This window comes from Physeter macrocephalus, chromosome 21 (assembly GCF_002837175.3).
Source record: "Physeter macrocephalus isolate SW-GA chromosome 21, ASM283717v5, whole genome shotgun sequence".
In the NCBI taxonomy this organism is placed as follows: Eukaryota; Metazoa; Chordata; class Mammalia; order Artiodactyla; family Physeteridae; genus Physeter; species Physeter macrocephalus.
In genome coordinates, this window is record NC_041234.1 from 45,018,938 (window position 1) to 45,034,158 (window position 15,221).

Below are 15,221 nucleotides of genomic sequence, written 5' to 3' on the forward strand. Positions count from 1 at the left end.
TTTCCATACAAATTGTGAAAATTTTTGTTCTAGTTCTGTGAAAAATGCCAGTGGTAGTTTGTTAGGGATTGCATTGAATCTGTAGATTGCTTTGGGTAGTAGAGTCATTTTCACAATGTTTATTCTTGCAATCCAAGAACATGGTATATCTCTCTATCTATTTGTATCATCTTTGGTTTCTTTCATCAGTGTTTTATAATTTTCTGCATACAGGTCTTTTGTCTCCTTAGGTAGGTTTATTCCTAGATATTTTATTCTTTTTATTGCAATGGTAAATGGGAGTGTTTTATTAATTTCACTTTCAGATTTTTCATCATTAGTGTATAGGAATTCCAGAGTTTTCTGTGCATTAATTTTGTATCCTGCTACTTTACCAAATTCATTGATTAGCTCTAGTAGTTTTCTAGTAGCATCTTTGGGATTCTCTATGTATAGTCTCATGTCATCTGCAAACAGTGACAACTTTCCTTCTTCTTTTCTGATTTTGATTCCTTTTATTTCTTTTTCTTCTCTGAATGCTGTGGCTAAAACTTCCAAACCTATGTTGAATAATTGTGGTGAGAGTGGGCAACATTGTCTTGTTCCTGATCTTAGTGGAAATGGTTTCAGTTTTTCACCCTTGAGGGAGATGTTGTCTGTGGTTTTGTCATATATGGCCTTTATTATGTTGAGGAAAGTTGCCTCTATGCTTACTTTCTGCAGGGTTTTTATCATAAATTGGTGTTGAATTTTGTCGAAATCTTTGTCTGCATTGATTGAGATGATCATATGGTTTTTCTCTTTCAATTTGTTAATATGGTGTATCACATTGATTGATTTGCGTATATTGAAGAATCCTTGCATTCCTGGAATAAACCCCACTTGATCATGGTGTATGATCCTTTTAATGTGCTGTTGGATTCTGATTGCTAGTATTTTGTTGAGGGTTTTTCCATCTATGTTCATCAGTGATAGTGGCCTGTAGTTTTCTTTCTTGGTGACATCATTTTCTGGTTTTGGTATCAGGTTGATGGTGGCCTCATAGAATGAGTTTGGGAGTGTTCCTCCCTCTGTCATATTTTGGAAGAGTTTGACAAGGATAAGTGTTAGCTCTTCTCTAAATGTTTGATAGAATTCGCCTGTGAAGCCATCTGGTCCTGGGCTTTTGTTTGTTGGAAGATTTTTTTTTTTTTTTTAAACATCTTTATTGGAGTATAACTGTTTTACAATAGTGTGTTAGTTTCTCCTTTACAACAAAGTGAATCAGTTATACATATACATATGTTCCCATATCTCTTCCCTCTTGTGTCTCCCTCCCTCCCACCCTCCCTATCCCACCCCTCTCATGGTCACAAAGCACAGAGGTGATCTCCCTGTGCTATGCGGCAGCTTCCCACTAGCTATCTAATTTACATTTGGTAGTGCATATATGTCCCTGCCACTCTCTCACTTCGTCACAGCTTACCCTTCCCCCTCCCCACGTCCTCAAGTCCATGCTCTAGTAGGTCTGTGTTTTATTCCCATCCTACCACTAATCTCTTCATGACATTTTTTTTCTTAGATTCCATATATATGTGTTAGCATACGGTATTTGTTTTTCTCCTTCTGACTTACTTCACTCTGTATGACAGACTCCAGGTCTATCCACCTCATTACAAATAACTCAGTTTCATTTCTTTTTATGGCTGAGTAATATTCCATTGTATATATGTTAGTGGGATTGCGGGGTCGTATGGTAGATCTATTTGTAGTTTTTTAAGGAACCTCCATACTGTTCTTGTTGGAAGATTTTTAATCACAGTCTGGATTTCAGTGCTTGTGATTGGTCTGTTCATATTTTGTATTTCTTCCTGGTTCAGTCTCAGAAGGTTGTGCTTTTCTAAGGATTTGTCCTTTTCTTTCAGGTTGTCTGTTTTATTGTCATACAGTTGCTTGCAGTAGTCTCTCATGATCCTTTGTATTTCTGCAGTGTCAGTTGTTACGTCTCCTTTTTCATTTCTAATTCTATTGATTTGAGTCTTCTCCCTTTTTTTCTTATGAGTCTGGATAATGGTTTATCAATTTTGTTTATCTTCTCACGGAAACAGCTTTTAGTTTTAGTGATCTTTGCTATCATTTCCTTCATTTCTTTATCATTTATTTCTGATCTGATCTTTATGATTTCTTTTCTTCTGCTAACTTTGGGGATTTTTGTTCTTCTTTCTCTAATTGCTTTAAGTGCAAGATTAGGTGGTTTATTTGAGATGTTTCCTGTTTCTTAAGGTAGGGTTTTATTGTGATAAACTTCCCTCTTAGAACTGCTTTTGCTGCATCCCATAGGTTTTGCGTCATCGTGTCTCCATTGTCATTTTTTTCTAGGTATTTTTTTATTTCCCCTTTGATTTCTTCAGTGATCACTTCGTAATTAAATAGTGTATTGTTTAGCCTTCATGTGTTTGTATTTTTTACAGTACTTTCTCTGTAACTGATATCTAGTCTCATAGCGCTGTGATTGGAAAAGATACTTGATATGATTTCAATTTTCTTAAGTTTAGCAAGGCTTGATTTGTGACCCACGATATGATCTATCCTGGAGAATGTTTCATGAGCACTTGAGAAGAAAGTTTATTCTCTTCTTTTTGGATGGAATGTCCTATAAATATCAATTAAGTCCTTCTTGTTTAATGTATCATTTAAAGCTTGGGTTTCTTTATTTATTTTCATTTTGCATGATCTGTCCATTGGTGTAAGTGGGTTTTTAAAGTACCCTACTATGATTGTTTTACTGTCAATTTCCCCTTTTATGGCTGTTAGTGTTTGCCTTATGTGTTTAGGTGCTCCTATATTGGGTGCATAAATATTTACAATTATTATATCTTCTTCTTGTATTGATCCCTTGATCACTATGTAGTGTCCTTCTCTGTCTCCTCTAATATTCTTTGTTTTAAAGCCTATTTTGTCGTACATGAGAATTACCACTCCAACTTTCTTTTGATTTCCATTTGCATGGAATATCTCTTTACACCCCTCTCACTTTCAGTCTGTATGTGTCCCTTGGTCTTAAGTGGATCTCTTGTAGACAGCATATATATGGGTCTTGTTTTTCTATCCAATCAACCAATCTATGTCTTTGGTTGGAGCATTTAATCCATTTACATTTAAGGTAATTATCGATATGTATATCCCTCTTACCATTTTCTTAATTGTGTTTGGCTTGTTATTGTAGGTCTTTCCTTCTCTTGTGTTTCCTGCCTAGAGAATTTCCTTTAGCATTTGTTGTAAAGCTGGTTTGGTGGTGCTAAATTCTCTTAGCTTTTGCTTGTCTGTAAAGGTTTTAATTTCTCCACTAAATCTGAATGAGATCCTTGCTGGGTAGAGTAACCGTGGTTGTAGGTTTTCCCCTTCATCTCTTTAAATATATCCTGTCACTCCCTTCTGGCTTGCAGAGTTTCTGCTGAACGATCAGCTTTTAACCTTATGGGGATTCCTTTGTATGTTATTTGTTGTTTTCCCTTGCTGCTTTTAATATTTTTTCTTTTCATTTAATTTTTGATAGTTTTTATTTATATGTGTCTTTGCATGTTTCTCCTTGGATTTATTCTGTATGGGACTCTCTGTGCTTCCTGGACTTGATTAACTATTTCCTTTCCCATATTAGGGAAGTTTTCAACTATAATCTCTTCAAATATTTTTTGAGCCCCGTTTTTTTCTCTTCTTCTTATGGGACCTCTATAATTTAAATGTTGGTGTTTTTAATGTTGTCCCAGAGGTCTGTGAGACTGTCCTCAATTCTTTTCATTCTTTTTTCTTTGTTCTGTTCTGCGGTAGTTATTTCCACTATTTTATCTTCCAGGTCACTTATGCATTCTTCTGCCTCAGTTATTCTGCTATTGATTCCTTCTAGAGAATTTTAAATTTCATTTATTGTGTTGTTCATCATTGTTTGTTTGCTCTTTAGTTCTTCTAGGTCCTTGTTAAACATTTCTATCTGTTCTTCTGCCTCAGTTATTCTGCTATTGATCCCATCTACAGAATTTTTAATTTCATTTTTTGTGTTGTTCATCACTGTTTGTTTGCTCTTTAGTTCTTCTAGGTCCTTGTTAAAACTTTCTTGTATTTTCTCCATTCTCTTTCCAAGATTTTGGATCATCTTTACTATCATTATTCTGAATTCTTTTTCAGGTAGACTGCCTATTTCCTCTTCATTTGTTAGGTCTGGTGGGTGTTTACTTTGCTCCTTCATCTGTGTATTTCTCTGTCTTCTCATTTTGCTTAACCTACTGTGTTTGGGGTCTCCTTTTCGCAGGCTGCAGGTTCATAATTCCCACTGTTTTTGGTGTCTGCTCCCAGTGGCTAAGGTTGATTCAGTGGGTTGTGTAGGCTTCCTGGTGGAGGGGACTGTTGCCTGTGTTCTGGTGGATGAGGCTGGATTTTGTCTTTCTTTGGGCAGGTCCACGTCTGCTAGTGTGTTTTGGGGTGTCTGTGGCCTTTTTATGATTTTAGGCAGCCTCTCTGCTAATGGGTGGGGGTGTGTTCCTATCTTGCTAGTTGTTTGGCATAGGGTGTCCTGCACTTTAGCTTGCTGGTCGTTGAGTGGAGCTGGGTCTTGGCGTTGAGATGGAGATCTTTGGGAGATTTTCACCATTTGATATTACATGGAGCTGGGAGGTCTCTTGTGGACCAATGTCCTGAACTTGGCTCTCCCACTTCAGAGGCACAGCCTTGACTCCTGGCTGGAGTACTAAGAACCTGTCATCTGCATGGCTCAAAATAAAAGGGAGAAAAGAAGGAAAGAAAGAAAGAAGAAGATAAAATAAAATAAAGTTATTAAAACAAGGAATACAAAATAATTATTAAAAAGAATTTTTTAAGTTATTAAAAAAAGAGAAAGAAAGAAAGAAGAGAGCAAGCAAACCAGAAAACAAATCCACCAATGATAACAAGCGTTAAAAACTATACTAAAAAAAAAAAAAAAAAAAAAAAAAAGGACAGACAGAATCCTAGGACAAATGGTAAAAGCAAAACTGTACAGACCAAATCACACGTGGAAGCATACACATACACACACACAAAAAGAGAAAAAGGGAAAAATATATATATATCATTGCTCCCAAAGTCCACCTCCTCCATTTGGGATGATTTGTTGTCTCTTCAGGTATTCTACCGATGCAGGGTACGTCAAGTTGATTGTGGAGATTTAATCCACTGCTCCTGAGGCTGCTGTGAGAAATTTCCCTTTCTCTTCTTTTTCGCACAGCTCCTGGTGTTCAGCTTTGGATTTGACCCTGCCTCTGCGTGTAGATCACCTGAGGGTCTCTGTTCTTCACTCAGACAGGACAGGGTTAAAGAAGCAGCTTATTCAGGGGCTCTGGCTCACTCAGGCAGTGGGGAGGGAGGCATTCAGGAGGCAGGGCGAGCCTGCAGTGGCAGAGCCCAGCATAACATTGCAACTGCCTGAGGCACGCTGTGTGTTCTCCTGGGGAACTTGTCCCTGGATCACGGGACCCTGGTCGTGGCGGGCTCTACAGTCTTCTGGGAGGGGAGGTGGGGATAGTGACCCGTTCTTGCACACAGGCTTCTTGGTGGCTGCTGCAGCAGCCTTAGCGTCTCATGCTCGTCTCTGGGGTCCCTGCTGATAGCCGCAGCTCGTGCCTGTCTCTGCAGCTCCTTTAAGCAGCAATCTTAATCCCCTCTCCTCATGCACCAGGAAACAAAGAGGCAAGAAAAAGTCTCTTGCCTCTTCCGCAGGTGCAGACTTTTTTCCGGACTCCCTACCAGCTAGCTATGGTGCACTAGCCTCCTTCAGGCTCTGTTCACGCAGCCAACCCCAATACTCTTCCTGGGATCCTACCTCTGAAGCCAGAGCCTCAGCTCCCAGCCCCCACTCTTCCCAGCAGGTGAGCAGACAAGCCTCTCTGGCTGGTGAGTGCTGGTCGACCCTGATCCTCTCTGTGGGAATCTCTCCACTTTGCCCTCCACACTCCTGTTGCTGCACTCTCCTCCGTGGCTCTGAAGCTTCCCGCCTCCGCCACCCACAGTCTCCACCCGCGACGGGCCTTCCTAGTGTGTGGAAACCTTTCCTCCTTCACAGCTCCCTCCCAGTGGTGCAGGTCCCATCCCTATTCTTTTGTCTCTGTTTTTTCTTTTTTATTTTGCCCTACCCAGTTACATGGGGGAGTTTCTTGCCTTTTGGGACGTCTGTGGTCTTTTGCCAGCGTTGAGTAGGTGTTCTGTAGGAGTTGTTCCACATGTAGATGTATTTCTGATGTATTTGTGGGGAGGAAGGTTTTCTCCACATCTTACTCTTCCACCATCTTGAAGCTCCTCTCCCATGATGACTATATTTAATGCTGCTAAATGGTATGTTTGTAAGTAGTTCTCTTCACAAGGGAAAAAAAACATTTTTATTTACTTTCTTTTGGTATCTATATGTAATAATGCATGTTAGCTAAACTTATTATGGTAATCATTTCACAATAAATGTGAGGCAAGTCATTATGTTGTACACCTTAAACTTATACAGTGCTTTATGCCAATTATATCTCAGTAAAACTGAATTAAAGAAACACTACTGATTTCTGCATGTTGATTTTGTATCCTGTAGCTTTACTCAACTTATTCATTGGATCTTAGGCCACTTGATGGTGTCTTTAGGATTTTTTATAAAGTCATGTCATCTGCAAATATAGCCAATTTTACTCCTTTTTTTTCCATTTGTGATGCCATTTTTTTTTCTTGCCTGATTGCTCTGGCTAGGACTTTCAGCACTATGTTGGAGAGGTAAGAGTAGGTACCCTTGTCTTGTTCCTGATCTTAGAGGAAAACTTTCAAATTTTCACCATGGAGTATGATGTTTGCTGTGGGCTTGTCCAATAAGGTCTTTATTATTTTGAGGTGTGTTCCTTGTATACCTAATTTGTTGAGAGTTTTTATCATTGAGTGGATGTTGAATTTTGTTTAATGTGTTTTCTGCATCTATTAAGATGATTTATTGATTTGCATATGTTGAACCAACCTTGCATCCCAAGAATGAATCCTGCTCGATTAGGGTGTATGATCCTTTTAATGTGCTGTTGAATTTGGTCTGCTAGTATTTTATTGAGAAATTTTGCATCCGTGTTAATCAGAGATATTAGCCTGTACTTTTCTCTTAGTGTCCTTCTCTGGCTTTGGTATCAGTATGCTGGACTCATGGAATGAATTTGGGAATGTTCCCTCCTTTTTGATTTTTGGAAAATGTTTGAGAAGAATTGGTGTTATTCTTCTTTAAATTTTTGGTGCAATTTAACAGTGAAGCCATCTGGTCCAGGGCTTTTATGTGTTGGGAGATTTTTGATTACTGATTCAATTTTGTTACTCATTATTGGTCTGCTCAGATTTTCTGTTTCTTCCTGATTCAGTCTTGAGAGGGTGTATGTTTCTAAGAATTTATCCATTTCTTCTAGGTTGTCCTGTTTGTTGGCATGTGGTTGTCCATAGTAGCTTCTTATAATCCTTTGTGTTTCTGTGCTACTATTTGTAATGACTACACTCTCATTAATAATTTTGATAATTTGGGTCCTCTCTTTTATTCTTGGTTAGTTTAGCTAAAGGTTTGTAAATTTTGTTTGTCTTTTAGAAAAGCAAATCTTAGTTTTTTAATCTTTTCTACTGTTTTCTTGTATACTAGTTCATATATTTCTGCTCTAGTCTTTATTATGTCCTTCCTTCTGCTAAATTTGGTCTCAGTTTGTTCTTTTTCTAGTTGTTTGAGGTTAAAGTTAGGTTGTTTATTTGAGATCTTTCTAGTTTCTTGTTATATGCATTTATAGCTATAAACTTCCCTCTCAGAACTACTTTTGCTGAAACCCATAAGATTTGGTTTGTTATGTGTCCATTTTTTCTCTCAAGATACATTTTTAATTTTCCTTTTAATTTTTTCTTTGATCCATTTGTTAGTAAGGGGAGTGTTGTTTAATTCCATGTATTTATGAATTTTTCAGTTTTCCTCCTGCTATTAATTTCCAGTTTCATACCATGGTGGTCAGAGAAGACACTTGGTATGATTTCAGTCTTCTTGAATTTGCTGACTTGTGTCCAAACACATAATCTAACCTAGAAAAAAAAATCCATGTGCACTTTAGAGGAATGTGGATTCTGCTGTTGTCAGATAGAATTATCTGTTTATGTCTGTTAAGTCCATTTAGACTATAGTGTTCTTCAAATCCACTCTTTACTTACTGATTCTCTATCTGGATAATCTATCCATTGTTGAGAGTAGGGTATCAAAGTCACCAACTATTATTTTACTGCTATTTATTTGTCCTTGTATTTCCTTTATATAATTTGCTGCTCCAATGTCGGGTTCATAAATATTTATAATTATACCTTCTCAATTGATTGACCCCTTTATCATTATATAATGATCCTATTTGTCTCTTTTTAACATTTTTATCTTAATGTCTATTTTGTCTGATGTAATATAGCCTTGCTTTTTTTTAGTTTCCATTTGCTTGAAATATTTTTCCACCCCTTCATTCTCAGTCTCTGTGTGCCTTTAAAGCTAAAGTGAGTCTCTTGTAGGTAACATGTTATTGGATGTTGTTTTTATTATCCATTTAGTCATTGTATGTCTTAGGATTTGAGAATTTAATCTATTTACCTTTAAAGTAATTATTTATAGCTAATGACATTATTGCCATTTTGTTCATTGTTTTCTGGTGGTTTTATATATCCAGTGTTCCTTGCTTCTTATCCTGCTATCTTCTTTTATGATTTGATGATCTTTGTATCAGTATGCATTGGCTTCTTTATCATGATCTTTTGTGTTAACTACTACAGGTTTTTTTCCTGTGGTCATCATGAGGCTTACATAAAATATATTAAAAATTATAACACCCTATTTAAGCTGATAACAACTTAACTTCAATAGCATTCTTAAACTTTACACTTCACTTCCCCCCTTACATTTTAGGTTATTAATGTTACAATTTACATGTTTTTTTATATCGTGTATCTAATAACAGATTATTTTAGTTAGGATTATTTTAATACATTTTAAACTTATAAACTAGAGTTGAAAGTGAGTTATGCAGCATCATTACCATATTACAGAATCTGTCTTTGACTATTATTTGTTGTTACCAGTGAGTTTTACACTACCTTCATATGTTTCTACAATGTTAATGTTAATTAGTGTTCATTTATTTCCACTTGAACAATGCCCTTTAGCATTTCTTGTAAGGCAGTTATAGTGGTGATGAACTCCCTCAACTTTCGTTTGCTTGAGAAAGTTTTTATCTCTCCTTCATTTCTTAAGGACAGCTTTGTCAGGTGTAGTATTCTTGGTTGGCAGTATTTTTCTTTCAATATTTGGAATATATCATCTCATTATCATCTGGCCTGAAAAGTTTCTCTTGAGAAATGTGCTGACAGTCTTATGGGAGTCACCTTGTATATGACAGGGTTTTTTTCTCTTACTGCTTTCAAATCTCTTCCTTTTTTCTTTGACTTTTGATGATTTAATTATAATGTCTCTCAACTTATCCCTATCAGGTTCAACCTATTTGGGGTCTTTAGGCCTCATGGATCTGGATGTCCATTTCTTTTCCCAGATTTGGCAACTTTTCAGCCATTACTGCTTTAAATATATTTTCTGTCCTTTTTTCTTTCTCTTCCCTTTTTGGGATTCCCATAATGAAGACATTGTTTTATTTGATGGTGTTCCATAAGTTCTACAAGCTTTCTTTTTTTTTTTTTTTCCTTTTTGCTCCTCTGACAGGGTAATTTCAAATGCCCTGTCTTCTAGATCACTGATTACTTCTTCTGCATCATCAAGTCTACTGTTGAAGCTCTCTAGTTAATTCTTCAGTTTAATCATTTTATTCTTCACCTCCAGCATTTCTGGGGTTTTTACGGTTTCTATTTTTTGTTGAACCTATCTTTTTGTTCATACATTATTTTCCTAATTTTGTTTAGTTGTCTGTCTGTATGTTCTTGTAGTTCACTAAATTTCTTTAATAGGATTATTCTGAGTTCTTTATCTGTCAGTTCATAGATCTCCATTTCTTTAGGATCAGTTATTGGATCTTTATTAGAGTCCATTTTTGGTGCCATATATACCTGATTTTCCATGATCCTTTATTCCTTACATTGGTATCTGTGTATTAGAGTAAGTGGTCTCCTCTTCCTGACTTTACAAGTTTGTTTTGGCAGAGAACCCTTCACTAGTCAGCTCAGGTTTTGGTTCTGGTTGTGTGAGCTGATATCTGGCAGGTGGGGCTTGCTATCTGCATCCATCTCTGGGAGAGGTTACCACTCAAGCTCGAGGTCAGAGGGAGTGCCTCTTGCTGAAAACAGTTGAACAGGACTGCAGGCTTTGTTCCGTGTCCAAGTAAAGCTATAAGATGGGCTCCATGGTTTCCTGGATTCTCTGATCTGGCTTTCTAGATGGTCTAGACAGGATACTATATTCAGTAGTTGATGGGACTATGAATTAGCTCTCCTTTTCAGGCAGGGCAACAGAATGGGTACCAAGGTCAATAAGCCTTGTTTGGGGACCCAAGTCAAGTAAGACTACACACTGAATTCCATGGCCAGATGGGCCCACCTGCTTTCATCTGTTGTTGGGGAGAGCCATCGACTTGAATCTCTGCTCAAATGCCACCATAAGCAGGGTTAAGGGATGGATAGGTTAACCAACTTAATATATACTCATTAGGTTTCCTATTTGAGCAGGCTGAAAGGTATATCTAGCACTTGGTGAGGCTACAAATTAGTTTCCTTGCCCAGGTGTAGCCACAATACAGGCCCCAAGGTTAGTAAGTCTCTTGTTTGGAGACCAAATTAAGCAGAACTATGCACCAAATTCCCTGGACTGGTGGACCATTGCCTTGACTTTGCAGATGAGCAGGGCTGCCTGCTGGGCTCACCACTCAAGTTCCAGTGTAATCAGGGTTGCAGAATGAACTGCATAGACTCCTGGGAGCTCTGGTTAGGTTTCCTGGTCAAGCAGGGCTCATGGCTATATTCAGGAGTGAACAGGGCTATGAACTATTTTACCTGCCCATGTAGGCTTGTGGAACAGGCTCCAAGGCTGACAACTGTCTTGTTTGGGGACCAAATTAGGCAAAACTGTGCATCAAGCTCGCTCACCAGACAGAGCCACTGGATTTACTCTGCATATGGGAAGAACAACTAGTCATGCTTTCCACTTGAATGCTATTGGGCTAAGCAGATTTCTAGTGCTCTAACCAGGCTTTCTGGTCAGGTGGGGCTGGGAGCTTCATTCAGCAGCAGGCAGGACTATGAGTTAGCTTCTCTGTCTCATGGGGCAGCAGAACAGACTCCAAGTCCAGAAAGGCTTGTTGTTTGGGGGTTCTTGTCAAGTTCTCTGTTAAGACTAGGCCACAATCCTGGCTCTGCAGATGAATAATTCTGCAGGTTGGGATTTCCACTTGGATGCTGCTGTAAGTAGAAACTCAGTCTGCCAAGATCCAAGTGTTGGTTGATGTAAGCCCTGTCTCCATCACTATCTGACCCTAGTGGTCAAGCACCACAGATTATTTGGTGATCTCATGAGGCAAGACCTGAGTGGACCTCCTGAGAAGTAACCCACAATACTGGGGTAGCTGAATGTCCACCTTGGGCTCTCTTTTCCCACTGGAGAAACAATAGGCTCATGGCGGCTCTCTCAGTGCAATGCAGTGACAGCCAAAGCTGAGTCAACTCAAACGAACCTAATCTGTCAGCGCTATAAATTCCATTAGACTAGACTATCTAGTCTAATGTCCTACGTATATAGATAGGGATACTGAAACCTAGAACTCAAGGATAAAATTTAGTAGTGATACCAGGATTAAGACTTAGGTATTCATACTCTTATTCCAGTTCTCTTTCTAGTATTCCTGGCCCAGAGAAGGTGCCTGGGAAATGTTCATTAAAGGAATGAATAAATAGATTAATGTTACACCTAAACTGAAACAAGTGGTTCTGACAATGCTGTGGAAATGGAGAGAAATGCTTAGAGCAGGGTTACTGATATCAGACCAGAAGCTCCTAGAAGACAAGAACAAGGGTTCCTGGTCTCTTCCTATATATATATTTTATTTGAATGTGGCCCAGTAAGAACCATCAGGAACCTAGAAAAATGCCTGATGAGGAAAATGAGTGATTCTTCTCTCAAAAAGCCCTCTATCTCTATCTCTCTGCCTCTCTCTCTCTCTCTCTCTCTCTCTCTCTCTCTCTCTCTCTCTCTCACACACACACACACACACACACACACACACACACACACAATTCCTCTTTTGCCAGGAAGCAGGATATCTTCTAAAGAAGCTGGCACATTGTGGCATAAAAAAAGAGCAGTGGAACTGGACTCAGAGAAATCTAAGTTTGGATTCAAGCTCTGCCACTTACAAGCTGTATGATAGACAAATCTCTTAACCTCTCCAAACTTGTTTCCTAATCTGTCCAATGGGAATTTTAAAAACCTTCCTCACAGTGTTGTTGGGAAGATTAGATTAGATGATTTAATTAAAAAGTTGATTAAATTATAGTTAAGGTTGTGTTGAGTTCCTATAATGGAAATTAAACTAAAATGACTTAAATAAATAAGGACTTCGTGTCACCAATGAAAATCTGGAAGTAGATCACAGAGGAGTGGGACAATGATTTCACAAAGTCATTAAGGATCAGATTCTTGTGCTTTTGGCTCCACCATCCCAAGCATATATCTTTCTTCCTTGTGTTCTCAAATTATCACATTCTAAGCATGCAAAGGAGAAGAACAAAAGGACATGCCAGCTGAGTCTATCCCTTCTCATCAGGAAAAAAAATCTTTCCTAGAAGCCTCAACCAGAGATCTTTTGTTTGTATTTCATTGGCCCCAACTGCATCACATGGCCATTGCTAGCTGCAGTGAGTCTGGGGAGGAGAGAATTTTATGTGAGTCCATTGTTGACCCAAGTTAAATCATGATTCTATAAGGAAGAAGGGAAGAATGGATAAAGGGTGGGCAAATTTCAGAGTTTGTCACAATGGTGTATCTGAAAGATTTTATACATAGGGACAGTCTGGCACATAAGACATGTTCAACAAATGTGAGTCATTGATCTCTGAATCTGAGAAAAGTTCAGGTGATAGGTGAAGACAAAGTCATTCTGGCCCATTGGGTGGGGGTATTCAAGAGTCAGAGTTTCAGATTGGAGCTCCCCACCAAGGTGTCTACCTACATCTCATTTCTTAAGGAATTTGCAAGATAATGGAAATCCCTGAACAAAAACAACAAAAGATTATAAAACCTCACACATCAAGATCTTGCCTACTGACCTTGAACAATTCTTGAAATTACCATTCAGCTTATTCTTTTGCACTAAGGCATTGTCTCTAGTTTAAAATACCAACCTGTTACCTTGGAGTGGGTAATATGTTGATCTCTTAACCATTTGCATATCAGCACAACTATAATTGTGAGCTATCAGTTGTGCCCTGAAAGAGTGGTGGGGTGGGTACTTGTAGAAAGGTGAAAATGAGTTTTAGGAAAGCCCAAACCAGGGGAAAGCTCAGGGTAACTCTGTGGAGACAGGCAATCAGAGTTAGACCTAGATGGTGGGCACAAGGGACCCATAGGGAATATACAAACTCCTGATCAATTTACTCTTTTCCTTTGGGATGGACCTGTTTAGTCCTCATGATCTAGTTTTTAAGACAATTGTGGGACACAGAGGTCATCAACAAGTTTTTCAGACTCTGATGTCTTACCCTGTTCTCCAATTCACTGACAAAGCTTGGTATCACTTTTCTTCCTATAGCCATAGTTGGAATTCCTTTACTGATTGATAGAGAAGGAAGGCTAGAATAAGAGTCAGGAGGTTCAATTTCCAACTATGATGCTCATTTTTTGATAACATGGGGAGATTGTTTAGGATAAACATTGCAAAGTTTTACTTTTCTCACCTATCAAGTGAGGATGAAAATCCCCATCTGGCTCATAGGATGGTTGTGTACCACCTTTCAGATAACAGAAAGAAAGAGCTTTGAAAAGAATAGATCCTGATGTGTTGTACAAATGTAATAAATTATTTTTCCGGGTTTATCTATGACTTATTCAGTCATTCAATAACATTTATTGAGAGCTTACTATGTTGTGGGCTCTGTTTTAGCATGGGAAATGCTGTGCTGAAGAAAACAAACACGGCCCCTCTTTTCTTAAAATATTAATTTTGATAAGAGAGCTAGAAAGTAAACAAGGAAATATCAATGAGTAATAAAGAAGTGTTATTATAGAATTAAACAGGGTAATATGATTGGGAGTAACTGGATTGTCAGTTAAAGTTTGGTCACAGGAAGAGAAGCAACTATGTGGATTCCAGGTATGAAGAGTTTACTATAGGAATTACAAGCTTATACAGCTATTATATGAGCTGGAGGCACAATAATTCTCTTACTCTGAAGTATCGAAGTGGGTGGCTTTCAGGAGCTGGTGGGGAAGCTGCTAAATTTCTCTAGAATCCTGGGGAGGTTACCAATTATAATCTTAGTCCCAGTGAAGTAAGTAAATCTTAAGAGCTCATAAGAAACCTGTTGTAAATCTCATATCTGTCTACTTGTCCAGCTCCAACTGCCTCCAGAGAATGTCTTGTATCCTTCCAATTCTTATGCAAGTGTCTCTTTTTGGCAAACTATAACCTGAAATCATATGAAGATGGGTATTCTAAAAAATTGTAGTTCTGAACTTGGTGATTCTCAATTGACAGAAACAATCTAGAATAACTGGAGATACCTTAAATTGTGTCAGGAAAGATCTTCTGGACAGAAGCTTCACAATACAATGTATTTTGCACAGAGGTACACAACTGAAGAAGAGAGGGGATGAACTTCAGCCCACCTCCTGCTAGCTTAGACTTGGGTCTTTGGACTGTGTCAGGAAAAAAGGAGTACCTTTCCCTAATCATTCCCTGAAGGTGCTCCTTACACAGTTTATCATGGGTGGGATGATGTCTTTTTATAATTTACACAAAAGTCCTATACATCCTATCAATGGCCTTTGTCTCCTGCAAAGTGACAATAAAGATATGAGATGTGTAATAAAGGCCATATTTGAGAAACCCACAGCAAACATCATCCCCAATGGTGAAAAACAGAAATCATTTCCACTAAGATAAGGAACAAGACAGGGTTGCCCACTCTCGCCACTATTATTCAACATAGTTTTGGAACTTTTAGCCACAGCAATCAGAGAAGAAAAATAAATAAAAGGAATACAAATTGGAAAGGAAGAAGTA